This window comes from Acomys minous, assembly GCF_964271855.1.
Source record: "Acomys minous genome assembly, chromosome: 19".
Taxonomy (NCBI): domain Eukaryota; kingdom Metazoa; phylum Chordata; class Mammalia; order Rodentia; family Muridae; genus Acomys; species Acomys minous.
The window spans coordinates 39009616-39032857 of record NC_140499.1 but is presented as its reverse complement, the minus strand read 5'-3'; positions in this window follow the sequence as shown (position 1 = coordinate 39032857).

The following is a 23242-nucleotide window of genomic DNA, read 5'->3' as shown; positions in this document are numbered from 1 at the left end:
AGTTATTACCAGTGTGCACAACATGCACTCAATGTTAAGAGTCATCATTAGAAGCTGATTTTATATGTCCTGAGTAAATCTCTTTGTGAGATATTTCAAAGTTCCATTTAAATAATCATTAGAGGTGGTCAATGATGTAACTATTTTATTACAGTTAGTAGGGAGGAAATTAGATAAGAAGCTTGAAACCCTATTCAGAATATTATAAGAATAATGTGACAACGATTGAAGTCCTGGGAGTGAATACAAGATGAAATATCAGGCAAAGAGTAAATGGTGGATCAATAGGCTACTGGTCAAGATTAGACAAAAGAATGAGTAGAATGAAATAAATTGAACTGTAAAATAAAAATCTCAGATAATATCACCTCTATTGGAAGTCATCCAGTTTTCTCAAGGCCTGAAAGTATTCCCTGAATTCTATCGGTCTTCTGCTAAACCCATCCAATGTGGTGCCTTGCCAGCAGATATCTGTTCCCATTATTGTTTCTCTAGTTTTGTCATGATGTCATCAATAAGGGGGATTTAAAATTTTGACATTGTGATATGAAATTATCATCTACAAAGTTCACCCTCTAGACCTCTGCAATAATTAGCAAAAAAATTGCCAGTAATTTTTATTGTGTTTTACGAACGGTTGCCATATTGTGTTGGGCATCATTCATAGCTAGCTCTGGTCACATTCTGTCCAGAGGTCATGGCTTGGACACCCCTGGAGGCCGACAGAGATCATCTATTCTACAGACCACTCTGATTCTCGCCTTCTAATCACTAACAATATTGTGGAATTGAGAGATGAAGATTCTAGATGGCACTGAAGTCACATAGGCTATACAGGAATCATGGTGCAATGTAACACTCTGCAGAAACCTGAACTTGTGGGTATGGCATCATTAACTTTAATACAATTATAAACTAAAGTAGAGACAGCAGTGGAAATATCTAAAATATGAGACCTTTGATGAAATGGACTATAACTGATTCATATTTGCTATCCCTGGCAATTAGTGTACTCACTGGTAAAATAGCACCAGATAAAATTTGCAATGATTCTCTCATTTAGAGTCCCAATAGGATGTCTTCCCCTCTGTCCCAGTTTCTTGGTAAGTGAAGACTTTCATGGGACTCTAGATGAGAGAAGCATGGGAAAATAGCAAAATAGAAGGATCCAGAGGGTCCTAGAAACCTACAATAAGAACGTTATGATAGGCAGATTTGGGCCCAGAGGTCTCACCCAAACTATGGCACCAGCCAAGTACAATATAGGCCATAAACTTCAAACCCCTACCCAGATCTAGCCAATGGACAGGACATTATCCACAGTTGAGTGGAGAGTGGGGTATGACTTTCACACGTACTCTGGTGCCTCATATTTGACCCTGTCCCCTGGGGGGGGGGAAGACCTGGTGGCATTCAGAGGAAAGATAGCAGGCTACCAAGAAGAGACTTGATACCCTATGAGCACATAAAGGGGGAGGAAGTCCCCCTTAGGCACAGTTATAGGGTAGGGGAGTAAGGGGAAAATGGGAGGGTAGGAAGAATGGGAGGATACAAGGGATGGGATAACCATTGAGATGTAACAAGAATAAATTAATAAAAATTTGCAATGATTAATGATATATGAATAAACAAGGTATTTATAGAATAAATTATTATCACACAGTGTATTTATCTTTTGAATATCTATTTTTGTCTGATTTTGCTTCAGAACATGGTCTAGTATTCACTCTACATCATCTCATAAGGGAAGTGAAATAAGGAACCCCACTAATTTCTTTGCACATTGTATAGGCTAAGCTAGTGAGAGGTCTTCAGGGAAACTGAATCATGAATAGAATAATACTGAATTGTATTTGGTTGATGTCAGCAGTAACAATAAGACCAGATTATCCTTAGTCCCTACTCTTCAACTTAACGGAACAACATCTCTCTCTCTCTCTCTCTCTCTCTCTCTCTCTCTCTCTCTCTCTCTCTCTCTCTCTCTCTCTCTCTCTCTCTCTCTCTCTCTCTCTCTCTCTTTCTTTCTCTTTCTGTTTTTTGAACTTTCGCTCCACCATTATGAGTTACAAATTAAAGCTCATAATATCCAAGGGATTTTCTTTTTTGCTAAAGTTAAACTATCTTAAACTATCTTTCACACTGAAAGCTAACACATTTAGAGAACACACCAACAGCTATTTTAGTAACTATAATAGTCATATTATATCACTGTGACCAAGTTACTTTAGTCAACTGAAGGGAGGATGAAATATTTTATCATGATTTCATATAACTTTAGTCCATCACAAGGGGATGAATGACATAATAGCTCAACTTTCCATGAAACAAGAATCAGACAGAGTGGGACCTTAGAAAATATCTCATAGTAACCTGATTCTATCAGCTAGACTCCATTTCCTAAAAGTGCCACACCATCCATAAATATCACCCTCATTGAGGAACAGACATTCAAAATATAACCCTCTGGGCACTGTTCAGATTCAAACAATGAAAACTGGGTACTGACATGTGCCTAACACAATGTTAGGTACTAGAACAATCAAAATTCTACCAGAACTAGTCCCTGTCTGCAAACATGTAAAACTTTGATGAGGGAGATAAGGTGTGTCATGAGGCAATCATAAGATAAAATGGGATTCATGATATAAAACCTGCATCAGTCTCAAGGAAAGTAAAGGAAATGGTCCCTCCAAAGAATGGGAAGTGATTCACCAGTACCTAGCATTTGTTTTAAACTGGGGAATTTGGGTATGTTGACTTAGGAAAGTGATTGAGGACGAGCAGAACTGAAGAAGAGATGGGAAAGCATCCAGTACATGCTGTGATCCATTGATAAGTAGAACAGGCCACTGCATTCATAAATGAGGAGAAGGGGAAATTCTATAGCAAATAGTAAATTAGAGACAAAATGCCACCCTGAGGCAGACTGCTTTCAACCCGAAGGCAAGAGGAAACCAAACTGTGAGTTTGTATACTTGGAAGAAGTATACATGGAAATGTGAGACTGCAGAGTCACCGGTGACCTTCACCCATGACGTTCTGCACCAAAGCACTCTGCAACATCAGGATTCCAGCAGACCTATTAAATAGCAAACCAGAAATTCAGCAAAAGTGACCGCAACTACATCAACTGGAACCTTGAAGCATTCTCTGAAAGTGTTTTTCTCTCTGTGAGCATCTAGAAGCAGAGAGATGAACAGATAAGGAATTTGAAGTGATACAAGAGCCACACTTCTGATTTTGGGCCTCTATTGATCTCCTCTCAAAGTCCATGTCAGGATGTTTATCAGTTGGCAAAGACCATGCGCACACAAGAGGCAGTTCCCTATTTTAGAGGACAAACATCATGTGCCCTCTCACAAGACTGTCTCCAGCAGACGAACATCACATGCTCTCACAAAAGTCCATTTCACATCCCATACTTGGGACCAAAACAAAAATATGTTTACATCCTCTACAGGCTTGTTCCCTAGGTCTAGCTGCACTGCATCTTCTTGCTAACAAACCTCTTGTTTTCCATCTCTCCCCACTGTGAAGTGTCAAGAAATGGTACCTACAGTAATAAATTAATCTGTAAGCACAGCACAGCATTTACTGCCTTATGGATCTGATGAAAGTATGTTTGGAAGAATGGTGTCATTCCTATGCTCAAGATATTACAGTGAATACTCTTTGTTCCAAAGTATGTGGTAAGACCTCTTGCTACTTGCTTCCACTTTCTCCTGTGTATGCTCATGAGTACATGAGGGAGCCATGGGCATGTTCACACATTAACATCAGAACTCAGAAATAGGGAAAAAATATCTCAGCTTCCCTGGGATAAAGACCACATTCTCTAAATTGTACCAATAGACTCTCAAGTCTGAGGCCCATTTGCAGGCAAAGAAGGAGACTGAAAAGCAGCTGCTATACTATAGCCTACTCCACTAGGGTAATCAGTGCAGATTAAGATCTCTGTTTTTCTTCTTATATGCTCAGCTCTAATTAAATGTTCAAAGACCTCCAGCAGTTGATAATCTATATATCCTCCTTAGAAAATTAGCTGTATACGGATAACTTATTTTAAGAATATGTTTTGAAATAGACAGACATATACCCAGACCCAGGTCTGGATATCTACATGGAACTATGTCTCCAACTTACTCTGTGTCATTTCACTGGACACACAAAGAGGCAACCCTATCCCTGTCCCCATATCCTCATTCACACAACCTGAGTCTCCAAACAGACCTCCCACCTTTGTCAAAACACGTTTGGGCTCTGTTCCCACCTATCAAAGCCCTGGTCCACCAGAGTATTCTGTACACTGTCGATTAAATTTGATTTGTTTCTTTAAAGATCAGAGGAAGGGATGCTCAAATGATTCAGTCAATAAATATCGATTGTCTGACACCTGAAAACTGTTTTGAAGAAACAGAAGAAGAATAAGATTTATTCTGGTGGAGGAGAGAGAGCTGAGGATCATTCAATAAATATGATTTTGACCTAAACTTATCATTTATTTTGAGATCCATAACCTGAGAACAAAGAACAGTTTCAGTGGCTCTAGTCTCAGTTGAACATTGGTTTTTAAAGTTTTGGAAAGTTGTGTGATCGCTTCTGTTTATGACTGTAAAGGAACATGGTCATTTGGCGGTGGTAATTAATCACAGGGCTATCTGATGGCAGACGTGGATAACCAGGACTGGAAAAGTGACAACATTCCTAACTATAAGGTATGTCTTTCCACCTTGCTCTAATGCTATGCATTTATGACAGGGGTGCATGGAATGAGAATGCTCTCAGATTTAATGAGATTCCTAGAGAGTTCAGAATGGCACTGTTTGTAATGGGCATAAGAAAAATGGGACAAGTGTTTGATACATAACAGAATTGTGTACAAATATGTGGCATTCATAATTATAGTGCTTTCAAACATTCTATTTCTTTGTGTGGTTACTTAGGTTTTTGTGCACTATGTTTGTAGGTGACTGCAGAGGGCATTGGATCCCCTGGAATTGGAGTTACACACTAGTAGTGTCTGATGCTACTGTTAGTTAAAACCCCACACTGTTTCAAATACCCAACAATATTTAAAGTGAATGTCTGAGGTGGCCGTGGACACTGGGTGAAAACCATTTTTAATGTTTAAAAACAGGATTTTGCAGGGAGATCCATGATGTCAGCACTGAGTGTTCATGGTGTCTGAACAGCAGGACAGCAGTGAGAGGAGAGTGGCAGACAAGCAATGCTGTGGACTGCAAAACTCCACCAGCGAGGGTTTCCCAGGTGAGATGAAAATTAATGATGGGGGTAACTCACGGGTCCAACTTCAGGCCATCTGTCCAAGTCTGGGGAAAAATTCCTGGGGTCCTGTCAGCAGCGTGGACTCAGCCTCAAGCCACACTCCTTCTTTCACCTTCTGTGGATAACTTCCAGATGCCAGGGCACCAGGCTCCAACTGCCACTCGGATATATTCCAGGTACCAGTGGCTCCAACCTTGGACCACCTGTGGACTGGATCCTTAGGCTGCACATGCCCACTCCCTCCATCTTAGATACCTTCCGAGTACCTGAGGCACATGGTGCCAACTTCTGACTGTCGGGTGGAAAGGATACCTTCCAGGTACCTGAGGCTCCAGCTCCAAAATCGGATGCCTACTCTCACTGTCCTAGATGTACAGTTCTCACAATGAAAACAACCTCAGCCACCCCTCCAAAGCTCATTCTGTCCTCTGAGATCACAGGTACTCCAAAATGGCTATGTTCAGCTAGCACAGTGTGTGAGCACAGTATCTGAGCATAGTGTTTGGCTGTAGGACCTCACTTACCTTGGAGCAAGAAATCCAGTAGTGGAGCTTCTCTTAGTGAGAGGACGGCCCTCAGGCCCCCAAAGAGCCCACTTGGTCCCCAGTATCATACATCTGAGGATAGCCCCAGACAAGCCCCTGAGAACTGCCATCAGTCCCAGACCATTCACACCAATCTGAGGAGGACACCTGCAGGAACATCCAGCTTCCTACCCAGGGCTTTTCCTGCACCCCCAAGAACTCAGATGGCAACGGGATCTCTCCGCCAACACCATAGATAACCAGATGGCTAAAGGCCAGCTTAAAAACAAAACCAGAGCAACGGGGCCTCTTCAGAATGCAGTTATCCTACATCAAGCATCCCTGACATTAAATCTATGCTTCTGAAAATGACAAATGAGGAGATGAATAAAACAAAGAAATACAAGAAAATACAGGCAAACAGTTTGAGGCATTTAGAGAGGAAATAAATAAGTCACTCAAATAATCACAGGAAAATACAAACAAACAGATGAAGGATATCAATAAAAAGTTCAAGATCTGAAGATGCAACTAGAAACAATAAAGAAACCACAAACTGAGGAAATCCTGGAGAGGGAAAACTTAGAGAAGAAAGCAGGAGCTACAGAGGTAAGCATTACCAACAGATTACAAGAAATGGTGCAGAAGATACAATGGAATAAATAAACCCATCCATCAAAAAAATGTTAAATCTAAAATATTCCAGACACAAAAAAAAATCCAAGATATCAGTGACACAATAAAAAGATGAAACCTAAGAATAATAAGAATAGAAGAAAGAGAAGAACTGGAGATCCAAGGCCCAGGAAATATTTTCAACAATATCATAGAAGAAAATTTCCCCAATTTTAATAAAGAGATGTCTATAAGCATGCAAGGGGCCTATAGAACACCAAATAGATTGTAGCAGATAAGAATATCCTCCCACCACATAATAATCAAAACATTAAGTGTACAGAACAAAGGAAAATATTAAAAGCTGCAAGGGAAAAGGGCCAATTAACATATAATGGCAAACCTATTAGAATCACACTTGACTTCTCAGCACAGACCGTAAAGACCAGAAGGGCCTGGGCAGATATCTTTCAAACCCTAAAAGAGCACAGATGGTAGTCCAGACTACTAGACCCAGCAAAAATTTCAATCATGACAGATGGAGAAAACAAGATATTCTATGCCATAATCAAACTTAAACAATATGTATGCACAAAACTACACAAGATACTAGAAGGAAAACTCCTACCCAAGGAGTTTAACTACACCCCTAAAAACAGAGGGCATAAATAATTTCAGCAAAAAACAAAAAAGACAAGAACACAAACAGCCCACCACAACCAACATCAAAGTAAAAGGAACTAACCCTCATTGGTCACTAATATCTCTCTCAACATCAATGGGCTCAACTCTCCAATAAAAAGACAAGGACTAACAAAATGGATGTGTAAACAGGACATAAAAAACACACCTCAGCCATGAAGATAGGCATTACCTGAGAATAAAGATCTGGAAAATGGTTTTCCAAGCAAATGGACTTAAGAAGCAAGCTGGGGTAGCCATTCTAATAGCTAATGAAATAGACTTTCAACAAAAATTATTTAAAAGACATGAGGAAGAAAACTTCATATTCATCAAAGTAAAATCCCACCAAAATAACATCTAAATTCTGAACATCTATGCCCCAAATACAAGGACTCCCACATTTGTAAAAGAAACAATAATAAAGTATAAACCACTCGTCAGTCACCACATATTAATAGTGGGAGACTTCAACATCCCACTCTCACCAAAGAATAGGCCAATGAAACAGAAACTAATCAGAGAAATAATGACACTAACAGATGTCATGAATCAAATGGACCTAACAGAACTCTACAGAAATTTTCACCCAAATGCAAAAGAATATGCCCTTTTTTCAGCACCTCACAGAACCTTCTCCAAAACTAACCATATAGTAGGCCACAAAACAAGCCTCAACAGATACAAGAAAACTGAAATAATGCCTTGTATCTTAATTAAACTAAACTGCACCTCAACAACAACAGAAATTTTACAGACATATGGAAACTGAGCAACTCTCTACACAACAACAACTCTTTCAGGGAAGAAATAAAGAAATTAGACTTCTAGAATTCAGTGAAAATGAAGGCACAACATACCCAAATGTATGGCACACACTGAAAACAATACTAAAAGGAAAGTTCATAGCCCTAAGCACCTTTATAAGGAAATTGGAGACATTACATACAAGCAACTTAATGGCACACCTGAAGGCTCAAGATAAAAAGCAGAAACACCCAAGAGCAGTATAATGTTGTAAATAATCAAACTCAGGGCTAAAATCAATAAATTAGAAACAAAGAGAACAATTCAAAGAGTCAATGAAGCCAAGAGCTGGTTCTTTGAGAATATCAACAAGATAGACAAAACCTTAACCAAAATAACTAAAAGGTAGAGTCACTATCTAAGTCAACACAATCAGAAACAAAAAGGGGGACATAAATGGAAGATCACTTCTCCCTAGCAGATCAGCCTTGCCAGGCTGCAGAAGAAGAGGATGCAGGCAGTCCTGATGAGAATTCATAGGCAGGGGTTGGATGATAGGCGAGGGGGGCTCCCTATTTCTGATGACTAGGGCAGAGGAGTTGTGGAGAAGAGGAAAGGAGGGTAGGACTGGGAGGAGATGGGCTATAATCAGGATGTAAAGTGAATAAATTTTTTAAAACCCTATAATTTAAAAACAGGATTTTGCTACAGTATCTGATTAATATTGTTCATTTTCTTCTGGGTGCCATGTTCTTTTCTTTTCTAATCACCAGATCATAATTCTTCATAACTACAGGTGTGGGCTTCATTACAATTGCAGTTCTTTCTGATGGAAATAATCCTGTTCACTCTAATGAGGATAGAGTTGATGTGCAGTACTCCTGAGCATATTTTTATATTTTAACTATATCACTTTCCACTCAAAATATCCAAATGGCACTATGCAACATTTTACACACTTGGTAAATATTTATTAAATAGCTAATATACTCCAGATATTGTTATCAGATATTCATAGATCAGCATCAATGTGTCATAGCCCTCAAAATTATATTTATAGCATGCAGTCTTGAAGGTTTTGATTCAGGCATAACTGAAAAAGAAAGCAAATTTACTTTTATGAATATATGCACATAAATTTTATCAGCTTCAATTCTTCCTATTGCCTGGGCTTCTTGTAGTCTGTAAATCTCAAGTATTGTCTGGGAGACAGACTTGTTCAAATCACAGTAAGATATACAGTTGCTCTGTGATTTACTTTCTCAGTAAATGGCATTTGCCTTGCTGTGAAACCATATAAAAGAAAGACATCATCTGCATCTGGGAGTAATTTTTACATTGAAACTGAAGAATAAGCTACACATACATGTATGCATGTTACCTCAGGGAGAAATTAAGTGAGTTTGAAGCCAAGTACAGAATATATAGAAATGCCTTATCTCAAAATTTTAAATCAATCAATTAATCAGTAAAGCTGGAAAAATGACTAAAAGGGAAAGGGATAAAAAAGGACCTTGGAGGCAAAGGACACTACATCTGCAAATATCTTGTGGTAGAAGAGACAGTTATATCTTCAAGGACTTGAAAGAATTTCAGCATGCTTAGCAGGAGAGTCTAAGAGAGCATGTGCAGAGTTAGAGAATGTGGTATATGGCTGGATTCTCATTTATTTCCTAAGGACAATGGTTCAGAGTCATCCACAGCAAGGAAAAATATAATAAAGCCTTTCAGTTGGCCTTTGCGAATGGTTTTTTAAAGAAGGGCTCCCAAAGTAAAGGGAAAACAGGAAACAGGAAAAGTGACCAAAGATCATCCTCAAATTTCCACCCTCTCCTCTGAACTTTTCAAAAATCTGAAGGACGGGGAGGTTTAAGTTCTTTATGAAAACACAATTAAACAGTGTGCAAAGCCATAAACTTCCCCTGTAGTACAACGCCCCTCATCCCAAACCTTGATTTCCAGACACACATGAGCTTGCCCAGCAGAATGGAGAAAAAGGATCTGTATGATAAATACTCTCTTTTGTCAACTTGACAGCTTCTGTAATACTTCTGCAAGTAAAACCCAAACAGCAGGGCATGCCTGTGAGGGATTTTCTTGACTGGATCATTTGAGGTGGGAAGACCTAATCTATGTCTGGGCAACACCTTCTTGGCTGCCCACAGAATAGGACCTATAAGAAGGAAGCTTCGGCTTTTTGCCTGCTTCCCCTCAGTCTCACTGGCATGCTCATCTGTTCTGTTGCTGTAGCATTACTTCACTGGCATTAGAACACAGTTCTTCAGGATTCTAATGTAGGCTGAAGACCAGCACGTCTCGAAGAATATCTCGGACTCCATCACCAGGTTGAGACTTTTGAGAATATCAGCCCCATAGGCTGGATTCTTGCTCTTTTTTGTCAGGAGATAGCCATTGTTTGACTTAGCTGTACCATAGCTTGTAAGTGACTCTAATGAATCATCCATATTCATAACCTAATTCTATTAGTTCTGTTTCTTTAGAGATCCATGACTAGTAAAATATACTTCCCAAGTCTCTATCAACTGCTTGCTGAGCTTCAAGGTCAAGACACTCCAAATCAGCACCAGCAGCACTGGAGAACAGTTCTAAGGATAACAGCTACTGGAAGCCCCTACTGAGGTGTCTGTGAGTGTACGTATGAATACACTAACCTTTCTTTTTGCTCATGACCATGAAAAGAATGTAAAAAAACACATTGTATATTACTGTAGTTAAAACCTTTTTGGGTGTTCACGATTTAATAGCTTTCATTTTCTTCAGTACAAATCATTCTAAAGATAAGGACCAAGTATTTTGAATTGGAGGCCTAGTAGAATACTTCATATTTTCTCTGATAAGGTAATTGTATCATTTCATCTGGTAAGAAATAGAGAAGGAAGAAAAGGTGTGAAGGGAAACACCAAAGAAATCCAGATGAGTAATCTGGACTCAGTCTATAAAATAGGACCTCCAAATTTGATTATATTTTGAGCTTTGTTAATTAAATGCAGTTGCATAAAAGACAGACTGAGACAATAGTAGAAAAAAATCATAAAATGATCATTTAAATGATCAAACAATGAATAAAGAAGTTTGAAACAACCAAGAAAAGAGTCATGTAAGATAGAGTCATGTAAGATACTCACGTGATCTAAGAATGAGAACACAGAAAAGGTGTTAAACGCCAAACAAAGCTAAGTGAAAAGACAAAGAGTCACAGCGTAAAGGGAGTGGATTTGAACAACTGTTGGTTCAGTGTTACACGGAGCCAAGTGCCAGCTAGGCCAATGAAGAGTTGGGTTCAGGAGTAGAGTCAAAGCCAAACTGGTGTGTTAGAAGGATGTCATACAGGATATATTGTAGGAGAATATTAAAGGGGGCATGACTAAAAGCAGAGAGGAAACAAGATGGGAGGAGGAATAGGAAATGCTAGTTGAGGAATCAAGAATTTAGAGTAATTTCTATAGTAATCTCTTTAGTGACTTGGACAGGTAAGAGTGAATGAAATAATCATTAAAGCAGTCCATCAATGAATACAAGATGAAGTTTCTCTCTAAGAGCTTGCCAAGTGAGAAATATAAAATGTGTGATGATACTTAGATATCTTCAATGGAAGTGGAAAAATAACATTATTCATTCTGCCGTGGGACAAATGTCTTAGAGGTATACTTTACTGACCCGGCAAAATTAAGCATTCAATGATGTTGAAACTATGTATGGAGAGTGAATCTGGTTTTATTAGTAAGTCTTTATGATACCTGGGAAATGTGCAATCTAATGTCTATGAAAATACTGAATTTCAAATATAGCTACATTATCAAATTATACTTAACACATGCTTTTCGTTATGATATTTACTTCTTAAAACATACTATTTCCCAATGCCTTATGTTGCCATATGTACCTAGAAGTCAAACTGAAGTCCAAGACAAGTTCTCAGATTTTTCCCTGGCTTAGAATGCTTTGTGTGGCAGATGGGTAACAGGCCTCCACTGATATATTCACCTTTATCTCCACTTTACAGAGAGAGCGCTCTAGTCTGAGTAAGTACATACTTAGCACAAGATCATGTAGCTAAGGAATGAAAGAGTCAGAGCAAAAACCACTTGGCCTCAGTCTTGTACCATTACTATGTACTACTGTTCTCATAAAGTCACGGTTCTAAATAAATTAGATTAATTGAAAGTAAATGCTTAATTATCACTCTGCAAAGCTGCTCTGTGTCCTAATCTGGTTTTAATCATGAAAAAGACTTTGCTGCATAAATATTGCGTCATGTAAATGAGCATTTATTATACATAACCTTTCATGGCTTTGCTCTTTTGGAAAAAATTTTAATCTCCCTTGGAATTATTTTCTGTAGCAGATGGTATTTACTGTCCATTCATTTTAGTAAAACATGGTTTCTTCTAAGCCTTAGAATCCAGGATAATCAGATGTATCCCTCTGAGGCTTGGAGCTTTCTTACCAAGATAGAGGGTCAGAGAAATACACAAACACTTGTGACTTTTTGTAAAACAGTAGTATTTGTTGGTTGACTGTTTTTTTTTTTTTTTGGTAGATTTATCAATAGTCTGGAATATAAAATAAATCCATTTATTAGATAAGGTTAGGAAAATTACATTTGTTAACTATCAATTAGAAATAAACTAAAAGCAAGCAGCTGTGTAATCTTTAGTTTTATGGACACTGCTTCCAGACACAGATAGCTTCATGAGTTCAGTTTGAATCCACAACGTAGACTAATGCTTGCAATGACACGTAAGGAAGGAAACACCACATTAATTTGTCTTAAAATTATTTTTCAATGAATGAATAGTATAGTTTTATGATACAACTGTGTTCAATTAAACTCAAATTTGTTTTAAATCAAGCTTCAATTCAATAATAGGATATACCATCTTATAATATAAAAGATGTGTTATAAATCATGTATCAGAATACTAATTTTCTGGATAGAAAAATTTCCTCAAGAGTTGAGACTGGGTCTTTAAGTGTATAGTAAAACACTTTCTTTAATATTTAGCTTAAGTCATTCTGGAATCATGTTCTATACATATATCAGTCAACAGTATCTGTCATGGTTAGTTTTATGCATCACTTTTGCTGAACTATAATACCCAGATATTTGCTCAAACAGTACTCTGTGTTTCTATGAGCATGTGTTGGGGTATTGCATTCAAATCAGTAAGGTTTTAAGTTAGACAACTCAATCTCTGCCAACCTAAGCAGAACAAGAGGCTGTCATTTTCAAAAAAAAAAAAAGGAGTCCCATAACATGATAACTTCACACTCCATCTGTGTCAAGGGCATTGTATCAATTTGCTTTCAGATTCCAATTGCAAGTCTGTCCCAAACCTTCAGCCTGCTGGCCTCATCTTGATAGGAGTTCAGACTTGCTAAGCTGATGACCCAGTTCTTGAAAATCTTCCTCTTATTGCTTTTGTTTTCCTAGAGACCCTTGACCAATATAATAATATTTTATTTGATACGTTTAGAAGTCATTGTCAATGTCATCCAAGAAGAAACAAAAAGTAGGTGGTAGCAAATGTTTCCATGGTTACGAAACAGGTGCATGGTGATGATTAATTTTAAATTTGACAGGATCTAGAGTTACTTAAGAGACAACTCTCCTGGAATATTTGAGAGAGCATCCAGATTGGGTTAACTGGGGTGAAAAGAATCATGGGAAAATGGATAGCACCATTCCACATGCAGGGTCACAGAATGATAGGAAGGAGAAAGCACGCTGACTACCAACATTCACTGGTCTGTGCTTCCTGAGGCAATATGGATGAAATATGAGCAGCCGCTGATGACTTCCTTATCTTGGAACTGTGAGTCAAAATATGTTCTTTCTCACACAAACTATTTTTGCCACAGAAATGAGAATGGTCTCACAAAGTAGGCCGTTGCTGTGATAAATCTGACCTTGCGGTTGTTAGGCCTTGGAAACTGGGGTGCAAGAGTAGGGATGAAGAGTTTGGAACAAGGGGTTGGAAAATGTCTTTAATGTTGGGAGCAGAGCTTAATGGACTATCCTGCAGGGAATTTAGGAAAGTGAACATTTTAAAGAAATGCTGAGAGAAATGCAAACTATGAAGGCCCACCTCATGAGGTTTCAGAGGAGAATGGAGACTCTATTGGGGTTTAAGCCAAAGTTATTTTTGTTTTCTCCTGGTAAAGTATGGCTGCATTCAACCTATGTTCTGAGAACTGGAATAAAACTGAATTCAGAAGCTATAGAATTTATTCTTGGCATAGAAAATCTCGAGACAGGAGAACATTCAAGCTGTAGCAAGGCTACTATTTACTGCTCACATCCAGGTCTGCACTAAGAGAGAGCAAAAGGTGGAATTGAAGAATATGAAAATTGTTAAGTTTGGTGAGGAAAATAATGTGAGTGAGATTAGCCTTGAGACAAGGCAGATTCAAAAGCAGCTCTAACTGTTAAAGAGGTTAGAGCTATTAAAGGGAAAGCTGACATTTCAGGCTAGACCAATAGGAAAGATATCCTAAATGAGAAAAAAACACATTCATTTTCTTCTGAAAATGAAAGTTTACTTGAAAAGAGAGAGGTTAAACTGACAATAGTGATGCAGTATTTCCATGCTTCATGAACACAGCTACACAAAGAAGCCACACAGAAAAACTTACAACTTGGGTCCAAGCTGCAACTTGATCTGGCAGTAGAATTTGGCAACATCATTTTGTACATTGCTGGTTTACATGTATGACAGATACAAGCGTGAGGGCCTTATGGAATTTTGTGGTAAGGCTCTAAACGGCTACAAAAGACAAGCAATGTGTGCAATGATCAGAGTCTCCACACAGACCCTCTGGTAGACGAGAGTGAAGATGTGAACGTGAAACCTAAGTGTCAGTGAAGGCATCATAGTGTTGGGTTGGTGATGATAGAACCACACTATGTCTATAGAAGAGCGCTGCATTCGTGAGGTGGAGGCAGCACAAGAGAGCAGCTCTCTGAGCCCCAGGCAGGAGAGCTGGGGGAAGGGATTGCCTGAATGGACTTATTGGAGCCCAGATAATTCTACCATGAATTATAAATGCCTACCATTATTTTTTTAACTTATTTTTTATTAATTAATTTATTCATATTACATCTCAGTTGTTAGCCCATCCTATGTATCCTCCCATTCCTCCCTTCCTCCCACTTCCCCCCTACTCCCCTCCCCTCCCCTATGTCTGTGTCTGAGGGGGACCTCCTCCCCCTGTATATGCTCATAGGGTATCAAGTCTCTCCTTGATGACCTATTATCTTTCCTCTGAGTGCCACCAGGCATCTCCATCCAAGGGACATGTTCAAATATGGGGCACCAGAGTTTGTGTGAAAGTTAGATCTCCTTCTCCACTCACCAGTTGAGAATGTCCTGTCCATCGGCTAGTCTGGGTAGGGGTTCGAGGTTTACTGCCTATTTTTTCCTTGTAAATGCCTACCATTAGAGCTGCAAGATATGGTATTTTGTCTGCTGATGTTTAATCTTGCTTTAGTTTGGTCTTTTCCTTCCTATTTGCCCAGTTCTGATTTTTTACTTTGTTTTCTTTTTTTTTTTTCTTTTTCACCTTTTATATAAGAAGAAACAAGAAATATATATATTTTAATCTTTTTTATATTTTTAATTACAATACAATTGAGTCAACTTTCCTTTTCTCCCTCCCTCTGACCTCTTTCATCTACTACCCATCTCTTTCCCTCTGAAAGTTATGACCCTTTTTCTTTAATTGTTATAATTACACACAAAAAACGTGCATAAATACTTCAATACAACCTGCTGAGTCCAACCTGCTAATATATAATTATATTATATTATATTATATTATATTATATTATATTATATTATATATATGGCAATTTGGATATGGAAGCTCATCCTTAATGCACCTTCTCTCACTGGTTGTTAGTTCCCTATAGTTCTTTATCCATGGCTTAGGCCTTGTGAGATTTCCCCCTTCCATGACAGCATGTCGACTGTCATATTCTCATTAAGTATTGTTCAAATTCTGTTGAGGTATCATGAGTGTAGCTCCCCGTTATTTCTAAAGAAAACTATGTCACAGTAGACCTCCTAATTATATGGCAATAGCAGAGACTCAGAGCCAAAAGAGTACCCTGAAACCTTGCGCTTTAAAACTTGGAAAAATCAGACTGGATGCATTTTGCATTACAAGCGTATGGGTGCAAGGAATGGAAGATTGTGTTTTTGCCACTTGTGGAGGTTTCTAGAATAAAACAGACATTCAAATGATTGGTCTTCCAAAATTATCGAAAATAGAACTAGAATACTTCCTTCTGGACACTTCCTCAAGTTGAGCCAGACATTTCAGTGCCCCCTGTTGTCGTCTTGTTAAAATGTATTTTTATTTTGGGATCTTTAAATCTTTCTCCCTTCTCCACCCCAATCGCTTCCAACACCCCAACACCAGGTAGGAGAGAGAGAAGGTTATTGGGGAGCAGGGGTATAGTTCTTAGCTATTTCCTGCTGTTTAGGGTCATCAGGCTCACTGAGGCAAATCCAATGCAGTTTCATGATCTCTGACTTCTCCTCGTCACACTGCATCAACAGCAGCCAGGAGCAGCAAGGGGGAAACACCAGCAGCCTTTTTCTTCCTTGGAGCCTCCCGTCTTTCTCTGGGTCTGGCTTTTATCCCCCTGTCAAAGATCACACACCCCACACGTGGTGGTTCATGGACCATGTTCCCTCGCAGGAGGCAATTATCAGCTGTGTACAAACTGGAGCAGCCTCCATATCCCACACCTGAGATTAAAACAAAAACATGTTTACATATAAACCAAGCCTTCCACAACATACCCCGGATGAAGATATGTATGATATAATCACGTTGTGTTTGCAGTCTTCGTCATCCTGCACGGCACAGCTGCTCTTCAGCTTTCTTGGTTAAAAGGTGTTAAGTGGTGACTTTCCAGGGCTTATTATTATTGTTCTTGTCATTGTTTTGTGGTCAATGAAGACTTCAGCCTGACATGAGGTGCTCATCATATTAATACAGTTATCAGTTACGACATTGCACAGGAAGAAGCAGCATTCTATTTCCAATAGGTACTTATAGGTACCTATCATGCTTGGCTTTCTGAATATGATCCTTTAAGAGGAAACACCTGATTTGAGTACCAAATTGATTTGATGCAGCTATCAAATGCTCCTGATCCGCATAGCCAAATATTTCAATAATGCTCATTACCACTTAGTGGGATGAGTCTCATGAGCCTAATGTTTCAAGTAATATACAACTCTACTCATTTTTCTTTGTCCCTCTGGCAATTTATTTTATTTCTCTGTCCACATCAACCAGGTTTCAGGGCTATAGTTCCCTAGGCTTAGTTCTAATGCTGTTTTTGCATTCTAAACCTTCGCCCTGATTTTGCATTTCTAAGTGAGTGTCTGGTATACAGCTGTCCTCTATTGCAGTCCCATCGAGCTGATAGCCACAGTGCCCTCTGTGTTCGTTGTCTTACCGACATCTCCAATCCAACAATCATAAATTCTTATTTCATTATTTTGCAATAACAGTTGCCTGCCAACATTTCCCTCCTGATTGGTTTACAATTCCATCTGTGTGGTGTGAATGCCAGATATCTAGAAATCATTCCTGACCCCTCTTTCTCAGTCACACTTAATCTAGTTCATATTTCCCCCTCAGATATGCACACTTTTCTCTCCTGCCACTGTCATCATCTCAGCCCAAGTGCAACTGCCCCTGCCTGGACTTCTGAGAAACCCCTGAAAATGTCTTCTACTCTTCTTTGGCCTTATTTGCTTAATTTGTTCATTGTGAGCTCTACAATGAAGACCTTATTATACAGCTCAGTTCTACAGAGATCTTTATGCTTCCCACCTACAGAACTAGGGTAATATTCAAAATATGCAGAACCCTCTGTAGCATCAAGGCTTCCTCACTGACTTTGTCCTACAAGCTTAAAAAACGCAGCTGTACAGCCATGATTCCACTTAGTTGTCATCTTTCCCTGTCTTAAGACTTTTCTTTTCTACGATTCTTTCACTAATACCTACCTACCTTTCACATTCTGACATCTAGAATCCCACAGCATAATGACAAATCTTCCCAACTATTAAAGCTAAAACTCCACTTTTAATGAGTAAAGGTATATAATCTGGTAGAAGATGTTTCCCACTGATAAAATTGGGATTATGATAGTAATACCAAATTCATAATCTCCTGTGGTTTAAGACCACAAACATATTGACTTAACATAACAAACATTTATTCTCCAGTCTTTCTAAAAGCCAAGAGCCTGGAATTATTTTCAATGGGTGAAAAATCAAGATTTGACAGTGATATGGTCATTTTTCTCTTCAAGTTAAAAGTATTTCCTTGCATTATTTGACTTGTAGATATAGCATTCTGGTCTCTGTCTCCAAACCCATGATATGATGTCTTCCACTTCTTTGTGCATAAAATTTATTTTGATTTCTTTTTATTATTTATTTATTCTCCTCTCAAACATTACATCCCAATGTGGCAGAGAAATGGTAGATAATATTACATTCTGTACGTGTATTTGTAGAAATTTATTATATATATTTCATTTGATACCTACCATGTAACGTGAGTAACAATAACTAGATCAGCAGGTAATTCTATTTAATAGCATAAGAGTTTGAAATACTTATTGTGGTTTTTTTGTCCTAGAAGATATTTTGGTGTGTGACAGAGTATATTCAGATAGACTAAGGCTTCCACTGTGAACACAACAAATAGGATATCATATAAAGCAAACAAATGACTCAACCATTTGCATTTTGAAGAGGAAGATTGTGAAGGCAAACAAGAACAGCAACAAGAATTCTGGTGAGGGGAACTGATATTCTCCAGAGATTTTGTTCCCAGAAAGCATTTTCCAATGATAGACACTGGGCAGGAGGCCAGGGAAGCCACTGAAGAACTGTACACATGTCTCAGAGTTCATTAGATAAAAGATAATTTCATGAAGCTAAAGAGACACGCTCATGGGACTGTAGTGAGGAGAATGGAATTGAGGCAAACAATCAAAGTTAGGTCTGTTATCAAGAACAGTATTTTAATAAATGCCAAGGAGAACATACTTGTTTCCACAGACAAATTTAAAATTAAATTACAAATGATAAAGCAATGTGATAAATCCCATTATCCTCTCTGTGTGAGTTCAGACCAGAAAATGATTAACTCCATAACATATTCAGAGGTGAGAGAAGGAATTACAGCCAGCAAGGGAAAAATATCACAGATGAAAACATTTTTTGTCTGAATCTTAATACATATGCAGAAGTCCTCTATGGAAGAGTATTCATATAATCAGTAACATCAGAGAAAGCGAAGGGATCAGTGCAAACTGTACCCAAGAGTCTGGGGCACATACATGGTGGGAGAGCAAGGCCTGAGCTGGCTGAACTTTAGTTAAGTAAGAAGATAAGTGTACAATTAAAGAGTGTGGTAAGGCCAAGGAACAGTGTGTGTGTGTGTGTGTGTGTGTGTGTGTGTGTGTGTTTTAAAATCAGTCTGGGGACCTTGTGGGAATAAAAGATGACACTTTTCATGAAAGAAGATGAGATAGTAGAGCACAGAGTAGGGAATAGATTTAAAAGGGCTTAAAGCGTCATACATGATAGGAATGTTATCACATTTTCTGTTGTGCTTCCAGGATCAGAAAAATGAAGGACAAATAACAAAGGGGAAATCTCTTTGCTTTTGGTCTTTCTTTCTTTCTTTCTTTGTTTCTTTCTTCTTTTTTTTTCTTTCATTTGTTTTGCTTTTTTGTTTGTTTGTTTGTTTGTTTCTTTGAGATGCAGTCTTGTATGATGGAGGTGTGGTGACGTGATGGTCTAAAACACAACGTGGCCAGAGATGTATGCAGTGTTCATGGATGCAGATTCAACATTTATGAAAGAAGTTGGGTTATCAGCCAAGCAGAGGTAAGCATAAACTACAGCTGGGATATGGGTCAGAGTTATCCAAAGAAGAGATAAAGAGACCTAATAGGGTATTCCACTGAGCAAAAGTACTTTGGAAGTAGGTATGGAAATAAAAATTGATTGGAAAGTGGGGTGGTAGCAGGCAAATATGGAAAGAATGCTAGAGAGTTCAGGGTTTCCACAAAAAACAGAACAAGCAAGAAAAAGGTGCTGGATTGTTGGAAAACCAAGTGAAAGCTTTGGTGATACTCAAACACAGAGGGGCATTTTGGATTTTATCATGACAGTGGAATCCAGAGTAGAACTGGTATTGAGGATGTTGAGATGGCCTCGGAAGTTAAACATCCAGGCAAAAGAGAATAGCAAAGAAGGAACTGGGAACACCTCAGGAGGGGACAGAGTACAGACCAAGGGCGTGCATTTCTGACTCAGAAGGAAATTGTGGTCCCAGGACCTCAGGTGAAGGACAGCAGGCAAGAGAGAGATGAGAATTTTGTACCAAATGACATTTTGTTTAGGTGAGGATTTTTGTTGTTGTTTTGTATTTCTTTTGCATTGTAGATAAGATAGTCTAAGAATATAAGTAGTAAGTATTAATGAAAATTATAAAATTCATAAGGATTTTAGAGCAAACGCCTATTCTATAGGAGATATTTACAAGCAAATGAACATTGCTTTCACATTAACACTTCATCTTAAAAATTGATTTCTTTTAGTTCCCTCACCTCTTTCTAGTGCTTTCGCAGCTCCCTACCCATCCAACGCTATGATTTCTCCCTCTCTGCCCCCCCTCTCTAAGTAATAAGAACTAGAACAAACAAACCAAAACCTATAGCTCAGTGCTTCACTTAACTCTCTTTTCAATACTACAGCAATAGAAAATATATAAATAAAATAAAATTCGTTGGTGAACAGATCTGTCATCTAGCTTTCAATTATAGTACACTAAAAACTTAAGATTGTACACATTAATAAGTCATGTCAGACATTTCTACACAGTTGATTCCATAGCTGCAAATTCAAACAAAAAATGGAAAATATGGAAAAGATTCTACTCTGCAAGATGTGTCCACAAAGATGTCCAGCTGTCCTTATCATGTCGCCAATGATATAGATGATAACTCCTTACATGTTTTTGCATTGTGTTAGATATTTTCAGTAACCTAAATAAATATTTTTAAAGCATGCACATGGGCATTTGTATGAAATACTGAGCATCTATGAAAACCATAGTGTTCTAGTGGGACCTTGGAACAAATCCCCCACAGATATAAGGAATGCCTATATTTTATACACATTAATTTACTTTTTCTATGAGTACAAGGTTAGCCATTTGGTTTTCCTGTCATAGGTGTCCATTGAGTTGCTTTTCTAGTCACTGTGGCTGTGATTTGGGAGATTTTTTTTCCATCATAATAGCAAGGAAGGTATGGAAGTGCTAGTTCCTCAGTTCCTGGTGATGGGAACTTATAGCTGTTGCTTATTCAAAGAGCAACATAGACGAGAGCCTTCATGAGGCCTCCCTCAGTGAGCATCCTCTGCCCTGCCTCCCAAGGTTTCAACAACATCCTAAAACAGTGCCACCTGTGGGTGACCAAGTGTTCAAACACAAGAGACTGTGAGGAACACATTTCATATTCAAACCATAACGACTTTACATTTTTCTCACTAGGTATGAATGTGTGTGTGTGTGTGTGTGTGTGTGTGTGTGTGTGTGTGTAGGTGTGTGTGTGTATGTATGTGTGTGTTACAAACATTCATCTCACCATTTTCCAGGCATAGTATGGACACTGGAAGAACCAAAAGTCAGTAACTTTAGAGAACTGAAAGATAATAGCCTAAGGGGAACACTGTGAAACTCTACTTTAGAGTAATTGTGATCGATTTTTCTGTTGCCTTCCCTGCAGTTTCTACAAAAAGGTTGTTCAGGAAAAATAATATATATATATATATGATCTGTAATTTTCTGTATCATAGCAGTAGCTTGGATAGACAATATTTTAACAAACTTTATTTAGTGTAGAGCTATCAGGATAATGGTGTTCCAAATTTTACTGTTCAGGAAAAGTGACAAATTGTGAGGTGGAAAGCTCTGCAAAGATCCCTTGGCAGCACACTATTTTATTTGCCACCAGAAAACATCATTCAGTAGTCAGTTCAAGTGGAACGTTGGCAGGCCTGGGTGGGGGGTAAAGAAATAATATCAAGTTACTATGGTACTTACATAACCATGTCTATTTTTAATGCATGCAAGGGTAGTGATAATTTTCTATTCTCTATAGCTTCAAACTCTGAAAAAATTTTCTTGCATTCTGCAGACTTTTTTGTACTTCAGGTCATATCCTCATTACTCCTGATTAATCCAAGGTCACACCTCTTTCTAAGTCTGACACTCTCACACTGAACTGTAATTGCCCTCTGCAATGTTCTGACTAACCATGGTTGCTTCCACAAGAAGATAGAGGGCATTTCTCCATATCATTCTGACACCGACTATGGCCACTAACAAATATGAACTCTCATAATGATAGTCAAATCTGATTCTTCAATAGAGCTTCTAAGTTATAAACAATAAGAGCACCTTCAAAACTTAGGAAAATGGTTATTTTGGGTTATGCAATAAGCTCTGGGCATTTTCCTTGTAAGAATACAGCATTGTACCTGATACAGCAGAAGTGTAATAAAATAACTGTGGTTACGAACATAATAATAAACAATAGGATACAAAGAGTGTGTAGATAGGCTCACAGTTACAATCTCTCATATTTCTAGGTAAAGGGTGGTCTCAGCTCAGCTAAGCTGATAACTACTGACATTCAGGACATTCTCCAAAGTTGAGTAGAGAGTGGGGACTGACTTTCACACAAACTCTGGTGCCCCATATTTGACCATGTCCCCTGGATGGGGAGGCCTGTTGGCACTCAGAGGAAGGATAGCAGGGTACCAAGAAGAGACTTGATACTCTATGAGCATATTCAGGGGGAAGAGGTCCCCCTCAATTACAGTCATAGGGGAAGGGAGTAAGGGGAAAATGGGAGGGAGGGAGGAATGGGAGGACACAAGGGATAGGATAACAATTGAGATGTAATATGAATAAATTAATAAAATACATTTTTATAGAAGGTTGATCTTTTAATAACTATTTTACCTGAGCCAATTCACCCCTCCTTAGGCAACTTGGTAGTCCCCAGTTCCCAGGAAGTCACCATGTTGATGCCAAACTTAAGGCAGACACCTCATCAGCATAGCGCACTATAGCCAGAACTCCTGAACTTAAGCTATCCTCCTGTCTCAGCCTCCCCAGTAACTGGGACTACAGGAAATCCTCATTGCATCTTGTTACGCATGTTCACTTGATAATATCACCAAGAGGCCTGTTCTTTTCTGAAGGGAAGGGGAGGAGGAGTGGATCTGGGGGGAGAGGGGAAGTAAGAGGGT